This window comes from Ursus maritimus, unplaced genomic scaffold (genome assembly GCF_017311325.1).
Source record: "Ursus maritimus isolate PB19 unplaced genomic scaffold, ASM1731132v1 scaffold_5, whole genome shotgun sequence".
NCBI lineage: Eukaryota > Metazoa > Chordata > Mammalia > Carnivora > Ursidae > Ursus > Ursus maritimus.
This window is the reverse complement of record NW_024426663.1, coordinates 57,155,415-57,174,827: the sequence shown is the minus strand read 5'-3', so window position 1 is coordinate 57,174,827 and position 19,413 is coordinate 57,155,415. Positions and strand designations below refer to the sequence as shown.

The 19,413-nt window shown below is 39.4% G+C and overlaps 1 protein-coding gene across 3 annotated transcripts in view; it reads left to right on the top strand.

The window, feature by feature from the left end:
• The window catches only part of SMAD5 (SMAD family member 5), a 54,789-nt gene that overhangs the window by 507 nt on the left and 34,869 nt on the right, over positions 1-19,413 (top strand). The window contains exon 2 of one of the 3 annotated variants that reach the window (XM_040622412.1): positions 477-696. The exons of 1 other annotated variant lie outside the window; for it this stretch is intronic. The gene's annotated coding sequence lies outside the window, so the exon portion shown is untranslated. Of the gene's footprint in view, positions 1-476; positions 697-3,057; positions 3,312-19,413 lie in introns of those variants that run through there. One more of the 3 variants, XM_040622413.1, reaches the window with a different exon arrangement.

Below are 19,413 nucleotides of genomic sequence, written 5' to 3'. Positions count from 1 at the left end.
GGGGGGGGGGGGGATCCCCGGCCCCGCTTGGGTCCGGAGGAGCGGTTTGTTCTGCCTCATCTAAGCGCCACCCTCAGTCACACCCCTGGTAGGATCGCCGTGTCCGGTCGAGCCGTCTGATCTGCTACCCTGCAAAGCTGTCCAATGGCTTGATGAATCCGTGCCGCCGTCGCTTTGTGTTTCAGAGATAAGGATCCACGCTTATCGGTGGGAATTACACTCTGGGCACTTGTGACCTGCTACTGCACTCAACTGGTAGTTAGACCTGGTTTCTGCCACTTGCCGTGCCAGTGTTCACCATTGCAAAAATTTCTTTTCCTTTCTTGTGAACTTCTGCATTGGTGCAAGGAGAATGCCAAGCTGTGCCTGTTTGCCGTCATCATATTCGGTCTCTGCCCGGTCTTTCACTTTAGTATCAGCACTCAAATTCATATTCCGGTCTCTCCCCCTCCCTTTTCCCTCTCTTCCCCTTTCAGCTGCTGTTATTACGTGGAGTTTGGAGCCTAAGCTTTGAAAACTCCCATGTGGCGCCTGTCTTAAGTCGGAGCATGCTCAGTAGCCAAAAACAGATATTAGTTGCAAAAAGAACTGGGGCAAGGATAGCCCGGGTATTTGGACGTGTGCCCGATTCCTAACAAAATGTTCCAATTCTGCTTTTGATGGCATTGGAGAATGGAGCTGTAGGCCATCCTGGAGGTGAGGAATGCCCGAACACCCTGGGCCAGATCGCTATCTTGATTGCAGAGACATTGTTTCCTGACCAGCTGGAGGTCTAGAAGGGGGGGGGGGGGGACATTCCTGGCTGCTTGTGCGTTTAAATGGGTGTGGTGCTAAGTATATCTTGTTTACCTTATCTTTCTGTGGAAAAAGTTTTGAAGTCTGGTTGGGTTTGTCACATCATGCGTGTTGCCTAGCACTGCCAGAAATGCTCTTATCTAGCAACAAAGGCTGGATAGGGGTAGGTTGCGGCTTGGCTTCACAGAAGTTGAGAGGAAAGGGTGCTTGAGTTGCTGTTTTAAAAATTAAATTTAAGGGGGCACCTGGGTGGCACAGTCGCTCATGGCGTGATCCCAGGGTTCTGGGATCGAGCCCCACATCAGGCTTCTCCACTAGGAGCCTGCTTCTTCCTCTCCCACTCCCCCTGGTTGTGTTCCCTCTCGCTGGCTGTCTCTCTGTCAAATAAATAAAGTCTTTTAAAAAAAAAAAAAAAAAAAAAAAAAGAAATGTAAGTTCTTGAAAACTAGAGTACTTGAATTTCCTTAGAGTCCAAATTGCCCAGAGCGAGTTTTCAATTTTAATTTGAAACCTGAAAGGCTCAAAAACCTTAGTACCAGTAGATGTAGTGACATTGCAAGTACGGTGAAATTTCTGCTAGATGTCAATGTGGTAGTGGTTGTTGTAAGGAAAACAATACCTAGACAAAATGTGACAGTTTCACATGTATTGATCAGAATACTGTTAGGAAATTAGTGTGTTCAAATTAATAAGGGATTATTTACAGATTTGTACAAATTCTTTTTTTTCTTTTTCTTTGAGATTTTCTTTATTTAACAGAGAGAGAGACAGCCAGCGAGAGAGGGAACACAAGCAGGGGGAATGGGAGAGGAAGCAGGCTCCCAGCGGAGCATGGAGCCCGATGCGGGGCTCAATCCCAGGACCCTGGCATCACGCCCTGAACTGAAGGCAGACGCTTAATGACTGAGCCACCCAGGCACCTCCCCCTTTTTTTCTTTTACTCTTTTTTTTGGTAGCTATTTTTTCCCTCTGTGGTGAACCCCGAGATTATAAGAATAGGGAACAACTCATAAGAGACAATTTAACAAAATTTAACCTTCACAAAGGTGGTACATAATACGTTTTAGATTTTAAAAATTTAATTTTTGTTTTGATTGTTTGCACGATTACATCCTCCTTTCTTTCCCTCTATATTGCGGATCTCTCAGTCAGTGTGCAGTTCTTTTTCACATAGCTGTTTTTATTGCATAAACGTTACCACGTATCTTTGTTACAAAAATTCACTCATCGTTTATCCTTCCATTCCTTTCAGATCTGAAATAGCTAAAATAGGCAATAAAAGTTAGGTGAACTTCTTCAGCTCGCTTTCCTCTTAGATTTTAAATGCATCTATATAATACAGTCTGGTAAAAAGGAGGAAAGCCAGCAGTGGACTGGGGAAAAGAGAAGAATAAATTATTTTTGTAGGTTCTGTGCAGATTTGGTGGTGTTATCTACTTGTCTGGTTCACCTAGGTAGGCGCCACAGAAATGGGTAGATAGGTGTTGCTTTTCTTTCCCCTCTGGCAAAGTCAGCTATTAATTTCAGTGGGAGACAGTGGCAGAATGTTGTTACTAATGAGGTTTGAATCAGATTGTTGTTTACTGTTGGTTATGTAACATGTTGCTGGAAGTATTATTAAAAGTTCCCTTCTACAGCAAGGTAGAGGCAAGTAAATTCTGCTTACTCTTCACTGGGTTTTAATTTTTGGCTGAACCTGAAGGCACATTACACTATAACCATAATTATACCTGGGCAGCCTGTCTGTTTCCTGTTTTCATCATGAACCCAAACATTATGATTCGCAGTGATGATCTTTTTTGTCCTTTGCGTTAAACAGAGGCAATATGTTTTCTCTGTCTACTGAAAACAGATTTGTAACTTGGTCAAATCAAAGATACTGGCTTTTTAGTGTTCTGAAGACTAGGCAGTAAAATACCAGTTTTTCATCTTAGTAATTTAAGTTGAAATACTAATACTATCTTAAAAAACATCTGTTTCACACATATTGTTTGATAGGGTTTTATGTAAATTTTAATGTTATACCAGTAGTTTCTAGAATTTTTGAATTAAGAAAGCCCTTTTTGTTTATGACTTATCAGTGTTTATTATTACCAGATGTATATGTTGGTTTAGGCACTGAGCCACACATTTGGGTGAATTTCAGAGCCTGCTTAAGTATACTTTAGGATATAGCCACCTTTATTCCTTTGGTTTATCATACTTCACTGTTTTCTTCTAGAGGGTCCATGTTCCCTGTCTTCTCGTGTGTGTGTGTGTGTGTGTGTGTGTGTGTGTGTGTGTGTGTTTCATACTAACCACAAAGAAGAAGCCAAAATAGTTTATTTCTTCAGATGTTACCACTGTCTTACATCCCCTGGGTTTGCTGGTCTACTTGTAAAGTCAAAGACATTGACGAAAATTTCCTTTTATAAAGGATAGTCGCAGCCTGAGAGATGATTTTTATCTCTATCAGTCCGAATATTCTGGAGAAGAGAGTTATCTGGAAGGATAGGACCCAAGAAGGCTGCACAGAGGTAGGGTGCTTTCCCACTTAAAAGATGATGCATGACCCCAGGAAGCCTGTCCATGGCTTCTCACACCTTGTTTTTATCCTTCCAAAGCTAATAGAGTAAAAGAATTGGAATTTTTAGTGCTAGATTATCCAGTTTATTGCCATTGTCTAGAACTGTGAATCTGAGAGGTATGTTTACTAGTTGGAAGTTTAAGATATACAATTCTTTTTGAAGAATTGTTAAGAAATAGATTGTTGTTAGGACGATATTTCCCATTTTTGTATGTCACCTTCATATTCTAAAATTTTACTGTTTTATAAGTTTGAAAAGATAGGGTAATTACATAGTAGGTTTTTCAGAAATAGTAAGCTAGTTCCTAGCTTTTAAGTTTTGGTAGGTTTGTTTTTTTGTTTTGTTTTGTCTTGTTTTGCTTTGGGCAGCTAGGTGGAGAAATTTTGGTCCTATCATAGTAGAGAGGCAGTTTAAGTGACTTTTCTTCCTGCTTTTATTATAGTATTCCTAACTTGGTTGTGATACTATTTTAGAAGAAGGAATTCTTTATTAGTTCTCTATGGGCAGTACTATAATTGTAATTGATTTTGGAAGCTAGTGTTAAAGTACATTTTGTTTTTTTGTTTTGTTTTGTTTTTATTTTATTTTTATTTTTTTAATAATGATTTTTTATTATATTATGTTAGTCACCATACAGTACATCCCCGGTTTTCGATGTAAGGCTCGATGATTCATTAGTTGTGTATAACACCCAGTGCACCATGCAATATGTGCCCTCCTTTAAAGTACATTTTGTAAACAGGTTTTGCTCTTGAATTCTTTGGTATACCAGTCTCTGTCTATTGTGTATATACAACTTCCAGACTAGTATACTCTATGAAAATTTGACAGTGGTTTGATGTGTTGTGAGATCCTAACTATATTTTTCCTTTTGATTTCTGTGTGTGTTTTGTTATTGCTGAAAATGATTTCTGTGTGTGTTTTGTTATTGCTGAAAATGATTTCTGTGTGTGTTTTGTTATTGCTGAAAATAACAGTAAGAAAAAAACTGGTGTCACTATCCCACCTTTCTCTAAGCATAGCACTTGGAGTTCTGAAAAGTGTCTTACACTTTTCAAATTTAACTATGATCTCAGAATATGGTTGGTGCTTTCAAGGCAAGTTTTGTTTTGTCAGTTTTGTTTTCATGATGTGTTAGGATCTGTCTTGCATCCTAACTGGTAGGCTGTATAACCTGAGATCTAGTTATTCTGGTTTGTATGTTCCCAGGAAAGGGGGTACTGTAGAAATATTTCAAAGCTAGTCTTCTGTTTTCTTTCCCTTTATTCACATCTCTTTACCCACTTTAGCGAGTGCTTGCTTAATTTCCACTCTTTGGAGGTGGAAGTGTAAATTAAATGAATGATGACAGGAGCTGAAAAGGTACCCAGAGCCATATTTGCTCCCTTTTCTTCTTTGTGACTTGAACTCTGGGGGGTGCACATGAGGTATCTGGAGAACATCTTCCTAAAGCATTATGTATACAGGTTAGTGCTTTGTGTCCTGAGACACATTTTACAGTGCAATGATTTGGTGTCTGCCCTGGACGATTTTATAATTTAAAGGAAAGCAGTGTAGTGATTGACCAGCTCTGTGTCTATTCCTGTGCCTACAAGCCTGTACAAGTATACTCAAGCACATCTGGTAGTAATATAGGAAATCTTGCAGGCTCTGTGGGGGTGAGTATACATCTAGATCAGGCTCTGCTTAATTAGAGGACTTAGAAGAGCAGGTGAAGTTTAAAGAGTGATTAAAAACTGGGAAACAAAAGTCTGGATGTGGGAGATAAAAAGAGACTTGTGTGGGCACAAAGAGAGACTGTGTAAGATTATTCTGTGAGAAGTGTCAGGGAACATGAGTTCAGCTCCTGAATGGCTTTGAAATCCACTATGAGCACTTTTAGTATCTTTGGAAATTAAGAGCCACGATTGGGAAAAGTGGAGATTTCAGTTTCTCTACCGAAAGTTTTTTCAATGCCCATTTGATTGTAGCCCCTCTTCCTTATAGATGTTCCCATAAAGAATGGGATTTCTGAATCTAGGAAAGCTTGTAGGCAACTTGCCCGTGGTTTCTCTTTTCTGCCTGCTGCCATGGATGTGGCTTACTTACATGTTTTAGTAATTGTATGTCTGGATCTGAGATTGGTTTGACACTAGTGGTGCTGATACTTGGTGACTACTATTGGTAATAGAAACATAGGGAAGGATTTTTTTTAAAGCTTTACCCCCACCAGCCACAAAAAAGTTACCTTGGAGATGTATATATATGTACGTATATGTGTATATGTATATATATGTATTTATAGCCTATGTATATATAGGCAAGTGACTTTCCTCCATTGCAGGTGATCCTAAGGGCCCTGGTTCTGAAACCTGCTGCATATTTGGGACTCTTGTTAAAATGGTGGGAGGTAGGGCCCTAATCTCAAACCTAATGAATCTGAATTTTGTGGAATGGTTATAAGAAATTTCTTTCTTTAGGGGCGCCTAGGTGGCGCAGTCGTTGGGCATCTGCCTTTGGCTCAGGGCGTGATCCTGACATTGTGGGATCGAGCCCCACATCAGGCTCCTCTGCTGGGAGCCTGCTTCTTCCTCTCCCACTCCCCCTGTTTGTGGTCCCTCTTTCGCTGGCTGTCTCTGTCAAATAAATAAATAAAATCTTCTTTAAAAAAAAAAAGAAATTTCTTTCTTTAGCATCTCCATCTGTAATTCTTTTCTACAGGTTTGGCTGAGATTTGATGGGTTGTGACCCACATGGGCATTTATTTGCGTGGGTTGATGTGCTCAGCAGGTTCTGTTTTGGCTGACAGTGTTGGGTGAAATTTTTGGATTGGTTGCTTGCCTTTTATTTTGGATTGAAGCAGTTAGAGAGGTGTTGGGGCAGAAAGTGAGGGAGCTGTTTCTATGAATTGTTTTGTCAAGTCTGGGCATGAGCCCTGTGTGTGTCTGTGTCTGGGAGGAGTGTGGAAGGTGATTTGTGGATGTCTTTATGGGAGTTGATGAAGAGGTCCTACTCAAGTAGCTGGAGGTAAGAACAGGATCTTTGGGTTTTTGATGTTCATATGATTTCATTTGAAATGGAAGCCTGGTAAAGCTTAATAACATTTCATTCATACATTTAATGTATGTAAAATGTAACTCCTCATCTTCCTTTAGCTTTGCTATCGGCCTTCCCCCAAATCCTGTTCTTCCAGTAGTCGGTGCTGACACCTTGGAATCATTGTTGACTCTTCTGTTCTCACATTCCCCATATCTCTTCCATCAGGAAATTTACTATTCCCTAAAATGTATGTGAAGTTGTCTACTTCTCTCCACCCACTGCCATCACTCTGGTCTAAGCCATTATCATCTCTCACTTAGCTGACTGCAACTTGGAACTGGTCTCCCACTTTTACCCTTACTATTTATTCTCAACACATCAGCCAGAGTTAATTCTTTAGTGTTGTTAGTCAAAACTGTCATGTCTCCATCAGAGAACTCTCAAATGGCTCCTCATTTGACTTAACAGTCAGTGTCCTTATATGCGGGTCTCTTACCTGTTTAACCCCGTTTCTTATTTCCCCCACCTTGTTCATTTTATTCTCAGGCTACACTGGTCTTGCAGTTACCAGAGTGCCAGATATGCTCCCATCTTGGAACCTTTACATTGCCTGTTGCCTTTGCCTGCCCGTGATTTTCCACAGAACCTGCCTGGCTTGCTCCTATTTCCTTCAAGTTTTGACTCTGTTGGTACCTATTCAAGTGAGGCCCAGTTCAGCAACCCTGTTTAAAATCACACCTCTCCCACAGCACTTCCCATCTACGTTCCTCTGCTTTATTTTTCTCCATAGCCCTTTTCACCCAACTGTAATAATCACTTGTTTATTGTCTTTTGTCTGTCTCCCTCTACTAGAATGTAATGCTACATGAGGACAAAGGTTTTGGTCCCCTTTATTCACGTGTGTGTTCCCGGCGCCTAGAATGCTACCTCAAAAAATATACTTTTGAATGAATTACTTGAATAAATTTAACAAGTTCTCTGAATATGCTTAGTATTGTTTCTTAAAAATTACATTCTAGTGGGAGAGAAAAAATCAAGTCAACAAATAATTCCCCATTGGTTCATAGAGTGAAGGAGATGAGCATGGTATTGGATTAGGGATTGGGGGAAACCTACTTTATAAAGGGTTATGGGGTGATCAGGGAAGGTCTCTGGGATGACAGCTGAAGCTGAAGCCTGAATGATGAGAGAGCTTAGAAATTAGTGGTTGAGGCTTGAGGAAAGTGGTTCAGGCAGAGAATGGCGTTTGTAGAATCTCTGAGGTACAAAAGACATTCCAGTATGGGAAGATAAATGCTTTTGAAAGATGAATTGGGAGCAGAAGGTGTTTGCCCCTCGTTTCTCATTGCTTTTTAGTAAGAATTTTAAAATGGCTGAAGTACAGCTGGACTTTGATTTGAAATTTGTTTTTTTCCCCTGACTAATATAAGAAGTACGTTTGTTTTAAGAAGTACAGAGTTGTATGAAGCAGAAAGTGAGAAGTACCCCAACCCTTCAGCTGAGGTCCTTTCAAAAGCTTTTTAGCACATTCTCTTTCATTCGTTAAAACAAATATTTCGTGAGCATATGTATCACAGGGCTTTCAGCGGTAAGTGAAAATAGTTACGGTTCCTCTCCTTTATAGTCTTGAAGAATTTGCACTCTTTCNNTGTTGGACAGTTAAATGTAAAAATATAGGTATGTTAAGTGCTTCAAAGTAGCACGCTTTGTAAGTATATGATACATGCATTAAGTGTATATAATAGGGGGATTTTACGTACACGCAGCGTCTAGGGAGGCTTCCCTGAAGAAGGGATGCTTGAGCCGAAATAGAATTAACGTGTGTGTGTGTGTGTGTGTGTGTGTGTTGTAATGTGTTAGATCCTTTTGTAATGAATGATCTTTCTTAATTTTACAGTGTTTTCATTTATAGCTAGATACCATTGCTTTTCTTTGTATTTATTAGGTACTCTGCATTATTGTCTCATCAGTAGTTTGCAGTTTCTCGAAGAATTTCTGGGAACTTAACACACGAGAATTTCTTGGTCTTATTGTTACTTTGGTTTTCTCTCTAGCTCTGAGGTCATCAGAGAAATGACAAAATAATTGAGAGGCTTAGATAGTCAGGTCTTCGTAAACCAGACGTAGACTATAGAAGGCTAAGGTGATAGCAGATAATAAGTTCATACTTACATTCTTAAGGACCTCCAGGTTCTGACATAAGAAGTAGCACACATTCCTGCCTGCTCAGTTACTGGCCTTCTGGGCTTGCTGTATATGTATTTTACTCTATATAATTTAATTTAATTATTTTATTTTATTTTTTTATTTAGAGAGTGAGCACTCTTGAGCTAGTGGGGGGCGGGGCGCAGAGGGAGAGAGAATCTGAAGCAGGCTCCAATGCAGAGCCCAACACAGGGTTCGATCTCACGACCCTGAGATCATGACCTGAACCAAAATCAAGAGTTGGACACTTAACCGACTGAGCCACCCAGGTGCCCCCCTCCTTTTTTACTCTATTTTAATCCCCCATCTTTGTTATCATATGGAAACAGAGCTAGAAGAAAATTAAGTGTTGTGCTAACTAGCATATGAAGTTCTTCGTAGAACCTCTTCTTTTTTCCATTATTCAAGATCTCTGAGATTACAGATAGTGTTTTTTTCAGCCTGAGTTTCTGGCTTATTAGACCCAGTAAATGGTGAATAAATGAAATACCTACTCTCATAGATTCACCTTACTTCTCTTTGTTTGATCCTGCAAATCTACATATTGTGTCTCTCTTGAGCTTTAATTTCACATCTCCTTGGAGGTGTATCAGTGCTTACGCCCTTACAGCCAGCCCTTCACCAGCACTTTCTTGCCTCATCTTGCCTATAACTACAATTGCCCTTTTTAGCTTTTAAACCTTTACCTTTCTTGCTTGCCCTTGTTTCTCTTGTAGGTGGTCTCCAAGTCCTATTGATTGTTTATTTGTAATGCCCATCACAGCTCTTCATTTTCTGTCTCTACTGCCATCACTATCATGGTCTGTGTACCCCTGAGCTGGTGTGTCTTCCCGTCATAGTTGGATTTCTACCGTGTTTTCCCTCTACCTTCTCTGTCCCCTGGATTAAGTCTCTTCCTTGGTTATTTCTGACTTTTTGAAATTCCTCTTGAAATATATCTTTCTGCTTAGAACTCTGCACTGCACATAGGGTTTTTTCTAGCAGCCTGACTGTAGCCTCATATTCATTCTTCCCTGTTTGGCATCCATTCTTTGGTGGTGCCTTTCCCTTTTGTTTCACAAACTGGCTAAGTGTCGTTGTCTTGCCTCATTTGGCTTAATGATACTTGGTTTTCCTTATTCTTGTCCTTTATTACCAACTGTATTGTGAGTTATAGATCGTCATATTCGTATTTTGATCTTGTGATAATTGTTCCCAGAATTCGTGCTAAAATGACGAGCAGTTATCCACACCTCATCCGTAAGGCATTTCTTCCCCTTAGTGCAGTGCCTGTGGTTGGAGGGGAGGGACCTGGAGCTAGGCAGAGCTATGTTTTTTTGTACATTGGCTAAGCCTTCCACTTTGTCACTAGCCATTTGCAGCCCAGTTATTTTTTTCTTCAGCAGTCTTATTCACAAGTATGTAATCGCTTTACCTTTTCCCCCTCACTCCCTGTTTTCCAGTTGTATTGGGATAATTCCTCTTCCTTTCTGTTATATTTATGATCCCCCTAAATCTCAGTTTGAAGGTGTTTGATCACTAGATTTAATTATTCACTCAAACTGCAATATTGTTGAGAATTAACTGGCTCACCTTACACAGGTTGTCCTGTGTAGTTCCTAATGGGATTTTAGATTTTGGGGGAATCTCTGGTTTTAAAGGTAGAAATAGAAATTCCCTGAAACGTATCTTGGGCATGTTCAGTTTAGTTTCTGTTTTTTGTTTTATTAACTAGCCCACACTGCATTACCCTAACAAGACTTGGCTTTTAAGGAAAAGGCTCATTTTGACACTTAGAATTGTAAAAGGTTGGTTTAGTGTGGCCTCAGAGCAAAAAAAGAGAAAACAGAATTTGTCTTAATGTCCCTGATTATCCTATACGGCTTTACTATTTATAAAAAATATTAAAATGTTAAAAATGTTAAATAAATTTATCTGTTATCAGTTTGAAACAGCTTTTTAGGGATGTTTATTGCAAAAGAAAATAATTCCCTGGTTTTTTATTTTGTTTTTTTGTTTGTTTTTAAAGATTTATTTATTTATTTATTTATTTGACAGAGAGAGAGAGAGAGAGAGAGAGGCAGTGAGAGAGGGAACACAAGCAAGGGGAGTGTGAGAGGGAGAAGCAGTCTTCTGCAGGGCTCAATCCCAGGACCCTGGGATCATGACCTGAGCCGAAAGCAGATGCTTAAGGGCTGAGCCACCCAGGCACCCCAGTAATTCCCTGTTAAGTTCCTTAAAGTGTCCTTGCTTTCTTAGGAATTAAATATATAGCAAATATGTATTATTCCCAGTGGTGTACCTTAGGATAGCTTCAGTGTGTTAGATGGCCCAGGATGAGGATGGCAGAGGCACAAATAGAATCTGCTCAGAAGCCAGGTCTCACATACTGGCCTGTCAAATGCATTTTCCTTTCTACTTAGAGGAGAGCACAGAGGGAAGCAGTGAAGAACGTGGGAGAAGCTATGAGGAATGAAGAAGTGGAGGCAGGTAAAAAGAGTCAAAGGAGTGAGAAGAAAAGAGAAAGGAGGGTGACAGATAAACTGGTGGGAGGTGATGGGGAACAGGAGAAGGGACTTTGGGGGAGGACAAAAGAAAAAGCTGCATTATTTCCTTATTCTAAGGTGTAGTTACATTTTTTTCACCTTATAACATCTCTGAAATTGGGATATGTCTTACATTCGATGGTATTTGAGTGTTGGTTTTGGCCAGGTGGTAGTTGTGATTAGTTGTCATTGCGTGGGCATAAACTCTGCCTTTCTGTTCATGTTGTTGTCATTTCTACCATTCACAACCTTTGGGAAGGTGAAGCAAGTATCAGGTGAAGCACCAGTATGAGAACTTGCAGGGTGGGTGTCTGGCTTGAGTGACAGTCCTAGAGTAATATTGGAGCACTCTTCAGACCTACAGTCTTGTGGGCAGAAGGATGATAATGTGAAGAAAAGTCTTAAGTGATAAGAAAGCACTGTGTGATAGTTTAATTGGCAGCTTGTTCTTCCTTCAAGGTTAATAAAATACTGGTAGATGACTGTATATTTGTTGAAATAAAGTAGCTCAGCTATATTTTTAAAATCTTGGTCTGATAGCAAGATGTTTATGATTATTGTAACAATAGTAACTACAGTACTGCGTGCGCACCATGCCAGGCACTGAGTTAAGTGTTTGCCTCATTTAATTCTCAGAACTGATATTTACTATATAAAATAGAAACAGAGGTTTAGGGGAAATGTTAGATGCATGATGTGATTAGACTTCAAATCTGGTGTTTTTAGGTGTTACAGTGCATATATTACTATCCCTGTATAGTTTAGCCTTACTGTATATTTCTAGCCAGTTCTTTAATACTACCGCCTATGACTAGCAAACTGAATTCAGTATTTTCTCATCCTGGTAGATAAAAACTCAGATTTTGTACCTTTACCCACAGTTGCTTTTATGCCTGTGATAAAGCTACTTCACCCATCTTGTCTCTCCCCTTCTTCCCTTCCCCAAAGGGCCATCCCCTGCATTTCTTTTACCACTTTATACACCCTTAGGGCATCTGCCATTCTCCATTGTGTATTGTAGATAGGTATGGGCATATTTTAATTATCAATTTGTAATTCTTTTAAGTTTGGGTCTGGGCCTGATTGATCTTTCAGCCTTTTAGCTTCTGGCTTAGTGGTTTGCCCTTTTTAGGTGCACTCAGTAAATGTGTGTTGTGTGAGTAAGACTCTGAACACTGGTTATGTATGTGCCTCAGTAGACTCTGAAAGCATTGTAGAAAGGGAACACAGAGCAGGACCACGTTTAACTGCCCAGCGATATGTAACCTCTAAAGACGGAAGTTATTAAATCGAGCCTTTTGGGACTTTTCTCTATTACTGGGATAAGTTTAGAGGTACTATGGAAAGAATTCTATGAATGGTTATGTACACAGCTGACTGAACTGAGAATAGGTGTTCATTTTATATAGTGAAAGGCAAAAAGGCTATGAAAAATTGAACCAACTTTTTGATAAGAGATTCAAAATGAAACCTTTTGGTCACTGGAAAACCTGTTTTCAAAGGTATTGCGTGTTTTCTTGGAGTTCACATAACATATGCTAATATATACAGGCTAGAAAAAGTATAGTATCTTACCCTTTTTTTTTTGTATACATAATGAGAAATTCTTTCATAACCAAGGACTCAAGTGAAGATAGTGAAATGAATCTATTGCTATACCCCAAGCACTCTGATACTTTCATTTCAATGTGGATCAAGGTGTTATTTTGAATCTGATATATCCTACAAGAAAGTTTACAGGGGAAAATTGATCTATCATATGGGTACAAGAAAAAAGTTTTAATCCCAGTATAACAATTTTATTTAGAAATTTAAATGTTAAATATTTTTTTTTAAAGATTTTATTTATTTACTCGACAGAGATAGAGACAGCCAGCGAGAGGGAACACAAGCAGGGGGAGTGGGAGAGGAAGAAGCAGGCTCATAGCAGAGGAGCCTGATGTGGGGCTCGATCCCATAATGCGGGGATCACGCCCTGAGCCGAAGGCAGACGCTTAACCGCTGTGCCACCCAGGCGCCCCTAAATGTTAAATATTAAGAAAGTGGATGAGTGAGATAGAGTTGGGCTGTTAAAAGTGTGTGTATAGTGTATGCATATGTGCACACACACAGACATATACACACACATACTGTCTTCTAGTGATTACTGTGGCAAAAAATTACTAATGAAAATTTAAAAAGCTTTGGACTGAGGCTGTCATAATAAACGTAAATTTTTACAATGGTAGTAAACAGTCTTTCATACCTATTGACTTAGCTCAATTGAGAAAAGAGACGGTTAAAGTAGATGAAGAAATTAATAAGATATGCTAAGTGGTACAGAAAATCAATTTGAAAATGAGCATATTGAACAGGATTATCCTTGGTCGCTGAAACTGTATAATCTTGTGATAACATAATGATTTGAATATTTTGGAGAAGTCAGAGTTATGGAGAACAATAGAAAAGATCTTTAAAGAAAGAATATTCCTTGGTGGGAGGCTTTCTTTTTAGGAGGCAGTGTATATAGTGTCTAGGAGTGTGGGTGGAGCAGGACTGCTAGGGTTCAATTCCTGGCTCTATTTCTTATCTATCGAAATAAGCAAGTTACATTTAATTTCCCTTTGCCTGTTCTGTCATCTGTAAAATGAGAATAATGTAATTTACCTGAAATGGCTGTTTTGAGATTTTAATCATTTTTGGTCTCTCAGTGTAAGGTCTTAGGTGCTTCACATATTGTTCAATAAACGTTCGTAGTTTATTACTGTTACCATCATTATCATCATCATCAAAGGAACTGATTTTTAGAAAGGAAGCTGTTGGATTCCTTGAAATAGCTACATTCTTTTAAGAAAGCCAGATGTCCAGAAGTTTTCATGTGTGTAAGTAACTTTGCAAGATCATTGATGCACTTTTGTCTGTTTAGTTGGTAACAATGCAGACCAGGCCCCGTGCTTTGTACAGAGAATTCCCAACACAGCACAGCAGTGGAGAGATTCATAAGGATAACTAAGTCATCAAGAAAAGGTCATTGTCATGTGTAGGTTTTCCTGAACTGATGATAATTGGTTCTAAAAAAGCTCATTTAAAATTAAACCATTTAGGGGCACCTGAATGGCTCAGTTGGTTAAGCAGCTGCCTTCGGCTTAGGTCATGATCACAGGGTCCTGGGATCCACTCCCTTGTCCGGCTCCCTGCTCAGTGGGGAGCCTGCTTCTCCCCCTCCCTCTGCCTCTCCTCCCACTGGTTCTCTCTCTTTCTGTCTCATATGCTCACTCTCCCTGTCTCTCAAATAAATAAATAAAATCTTTAAAAAAAAAATGAAACCATTTAAAATTTGATCAGCATTTTAAACTAAATTGTGAATAATTGGTACTTTATCTTCAAAAATTAAAATTTTAGAAAAACATTAGGTTATAATTGTAAACATGTATTCTTACAATGAACAAAGAATGAATCAAGTTTGATGGATAGACTTTAATTTTTTTTTTTTTTTTGAGAGCGCATGAGCCGGAAGTGGAGGCGGGGGCGGGGGTGCAGAGGAAGAAAGAGAGTCCTAAGCAGGCAGGCTTCATGCACAGTGTGGGTACTGAGGCGGGGCTCGATCTCACAACCCGGAGTTCATGACCTGAGCCAAAATTAAGAGTCAGACACTCAACCGACTGAACCACCCGGGCACCCCTAATAGGTGTAATTTTTCTCACAGTAATTTAATAGCATGATAGGGCATCCTTTATGTTTGTCATTTGTGCTACTAACATAAAGAGCATTTTAATTTTTTACAAAAATATCCATAAAAAATAAACATCGATTTTACTAAGGACCAGTGTTAATCCTTTGATAGTGAAGCTGTTCTCTTTCCACAAAGAGAGCCTTGCTTAATGTAAAAGTGGTGAATTCCCCAAGCTCATTGTTCCTCATCACTGCAAACTCACTGCAGGCATACCGTCCATCTTGGCCATATTTCATCATTCCCCTGCCCATGGGTCTCTTGGAGGGAAAGGGAACCACAAATCTGAGGCTTATGCTGCTTGCTGTGCTATGAGTGATAAAGTCCTTTGTCTCTGGCTCAGGAGTCTTGTGGCCTTTGTCAGAACTCATGAAACAGTTAACAGATTAATTTACTTGCTTGGGGGACTGGTAGGGTAAAAGTAAATCCCAAATGCTACATTGTTGGGCACTATTTTAATAAACTTTGTGAAATCTTTTTTTTTTTTTAAGATTTTATTTATTTATGTATTTATTTGACAAAGAGACAGCCAGCGAGAGAGGGAACACAAGCAGGGGGAGTGGGGGAGGAAGAAGCAGGCTTCCAGCGGAGCAGGGAGCCCGATGCGGGGCTCGATCCCAGGACCCTGGGATCATGACTTGAGCCAAAGACAGATGCTTAAGGACTGAGCTACCCAGGCGCCCCTAAACTTTGTGAAATCTTAACCATATTTTGCAAACCTCTCACTTTCACTGTTGGTTTTTAAGTCATTATGGTGAAGGAGATGGTAGTGAATGGGAACCACTTTTTAAGAGATCAGTTCACTAACACTTTTTTTAAAGACTTTTTAATAAATCTTATGTGTATAGCTGAGTGAACTTTTACTTACGTGTACATCTGTGTCATCGTCATCCAAATCAAGTTATGGAATATTGCTTTCTCCCCAGAAGGCTCTCCCTTGTCCCCACTTAGTAACTTTCTTGTCTCTGATGACATAGGTTTTTCCCTGTCTTTCAGAAGGAATGATATAATGTGTAATCTTTTATATCGGACTTCTTCATTATTTTATCTCTGTGATATCATGCCTGTGCGACTCATCCATGTTTTCCATATGTTAGTTTGTTCTTTGACATTGCTGTGAAGTATTCTATTCTTTGAACTTATTACTATGATTTATTGTCCCACTCCACTGTTGATGGATATTTGGGTTATTTCCAATTTGGAGCTAGTAAAAATAAAGTTGCTCTGAACATGTACTTGCTTTTGATGACAGTACCACTTGTTTTTGTTGGATATATCTGGACATGGAATTGCTGGGTCATAGGGATTTATGTGTAATACAGTGGTATTTCACTGTTTTCTTTAAAAAAATTTTTTTTTGATAACTAATAATGTTGAACCCATTTTACCATCTAATGGCCACTGTGATATTTTCTTATGTGAAATGCCTGGTCAGTTCTTTTGCTTATTCATCAGTGAATTCTTATGATGAATTTTGTTCCTTTCTTTTTAACTTTGTGAGGTGGGACTTAGATAATGAGCACTTGGATTGCTTGCTCATACCACTTACACAGTTTGCAAAGTTATAAAATATTTTTGGAAAGAATACCATGAGAGGTTTCTAAGATTTTTAATCATTTAAAGAGTTGAGTACATGGTTTGTCCCTCCTTTCCCAGTGCTAGTTTTAAGAAAACAGTAATATTGGGTCTTAGGTTTTTGGACTCTCACCCATTCTTTTTTCTGCAACTGGTCTCTTGAGGTTGAGCTAATGACATCCTCATTCACCAGTCATTGGCCTTTTCTTTGTTCTCACTCTTTTTAAACTCTGCCTTGTGTTTGATATTCTGCAGTACCATTGTATCTAATTCTAAGCTCCTCCTTTTAACAATACTTCATTGGTAACTTTTTTCTCTTCCGTACTAGTCAGTGTTCCCTAATATGCAGGTGTTAACATGCTGCCCTTTTCTTTCTCTTGAACCTATTTTTTATTACTGTTTCAGCTCTTTGTGCAAAATCTTAAGTCTCTTTCTCATCTTTTCCTTGCTAAACCTGTATCTCCAGTCATGACCTTTTTCCAGTAGAGTTAACCATCTTCTCTACTGACTAAACTACTTTCTGAGTGTCCTTAATTCTGCTAATGGAGTTATCATTATCTTAGTCACCTGGGTTACAATTTGAAGTTATCTTTAATTTCAAGGTACCGTTGATAGAAAAATCAATGACCATTCATTAAATACTTCTTTAGTATGTGGTGTGTTGCATGGAATGGTGCCAGGTGCTGAAGACTTCCTTCTGGAAGGATTTTGTATTCCATTTGCAAAGTTATGTTGTTATCACTGTCTTAATATTTATGATATTCAGTGACCACAGCCTTTTTAGAATCGGGTGGTAAAGGAATTCTTCACCAAAGGGGGTGGCCTTGAGCTTATCATTAAGGATGACAGAGATTTTTCTTGGAAGACCCAGATGGGCAAAAGTACAGGAATTTGGGGTGGATCAGAATGTGTATATAGTGGTATAGTGGTGGGTATGTTAGGTTCATACTAGATCCAGCCTTTTTTTTTTTTTTCCAAGAGAGGGAGGGGGGAAGACCCAGATGGGCAAAAGTACAGGAATTTGGGGTGGATCAGAATGTGTATATAGTGGTATAGTGGTGGGTATTGTGGGGTCATACTAAATCCAGCCTTTTTTTTTTTTTTCCAAGAGAGGGAGTGGGGAGGGGCAGAGGGGGTGGGAGAGAAAGAGAGAATGTTAAGCAGGCTCCATGCCCAGTGTGGAGCCCGATGCAGGGCTCGATTCCACAACCCTGAGATCAGGACCTGAGCCAGAATCAAGAGTTGGGTGCTTAACACATCCATGTGCCCCAGATCCAGCCATTTTTTTGAGTCTTGATTCTTCTTCCTTTGAATAACTAATGATCATAATTCATGTTTGAATAGTGCTTTTAATTTATAAAGCATCTGTTGTGTGTGTGTGTGTGTTTACACATATGTGCGCACACATGTTATTCTTTAAAAGATTATTTCGGAGAGAGAGGATGTGCATGCGAGCAGGGGGGATGGGCAGAGGGAGAGGGAAAGAGAATCTTAAGCTGAGCATGGAGCCTGGTCTCCGAGATCTCATGACCCTGAGATCATGACTTGAGCTGTGAAACCAAGAGTGGGATGTTTAACGGAGTCACCCAGGCGCCCCTACATATTTTATTACTTCAACATTTCAGTTACTTAGGAACTATCATCCCTTTTTTACAGAAGAATCAGACTTAGAGTGATATCGGTCATGGTCTTATATCTTGTAAAGGACAGAATCTGATCATTTTCTCTTTTCATCACACTACTTTTTAAAAATTAAAAATTGTGGGGGCGCCTGGGTGGCGCAGTCGTTAAGCGGCTGCCTTCGGCTCAGGGCGTGGTCCCGGAGTCCTGGGATCGAGCCCCGCATCGGGCTCCCTCCTCTGCTGGGAGCCTGCTTCTTCCTCTCCCACTCCCCCTGCTTGTGTTCCCTCTCTCGCTGGCTGTCTCTCTCTCTCTGTCAAATAAATAAATAAAAATCTTTAAAAAAAATAAAATAAAATAAAAATTAAAAATTGTGAATATTTTGAGTTATGAAGTATTTTAACATAGAGAAGAGAGAATATAACAATGACGTGCCAGATATTTTAAAACCAAATTTGGTTTTAAAACAGCTGAAGCTTTTCCATTCTTCAGCCTTCTTTCCTTAGCAGTGGCAACAAGGACTCATTGTCCTGAGATTGATAGGATTCATTTTTATCCATGCTTCTATTCTCTTACCGTATCTGTGCATATCCATAAATACAATGTTTTAACTTTCATACGGTTGCTCTGATAAAGGAATGTGTATTTTTCTGAGTTGCTTTTCTTTAGTTCACTCACTCGCTACTTGCTTGCTCACTCACTCAATAAATAGGCACTGTTCTCGGTCCAGGGGAATTTGATGATGGATAAGGAAGATGAAGCTACCTGCCTACGAACATTTCAGTGAGGAAAGACATATATTAAGTAACTAAAATTGATATGTTGATCGGGTTAGGATAAATAGCATGAAAGAAAAGTGAGCAGGATCAGGGAGTAGAGAATGATGTGGGAGTGTGATGTATGCTATTTTAGATAAAAAGTGGCCAGGGAAGTCCTTTTTCAAGAAGTGACATTTGAGCAGCTGAATTAACTGAAAGAGTAAGCATGTTAAATAAGATCAGGGAGAATTCCAAGGGAGGAGACATCAAGTGCAAAGGCATTAAGGTAGAAATGACCTTGGAGCACTTGAGAAATGGAAAGGAGTGATTCAGTGCAAAGTTGGGTAGGAGAATGGTAAGAAATTACTTTGAAGGAAAGGCCAAAGGCCAGATCTTGTAGGCCCTATAAAGTGATGTTAAGGAATTTGGATACTAAGTGTAATGGGAAGCCACTGAATAATTTTTGAGCAGAGGAATAATTTGACATATTTGTAAGATTACTTGTATACTAGAATTCTGTATAGTAGAAAAAAATGTGGAAGCACTTTCTATATTAGAATGGGAAGATCTTGAGCATATGTTGTTCATATGTTTTTCCGTACCTTTTTCTTTTTAGAACACCACTATGGAAAAAGAGGTTT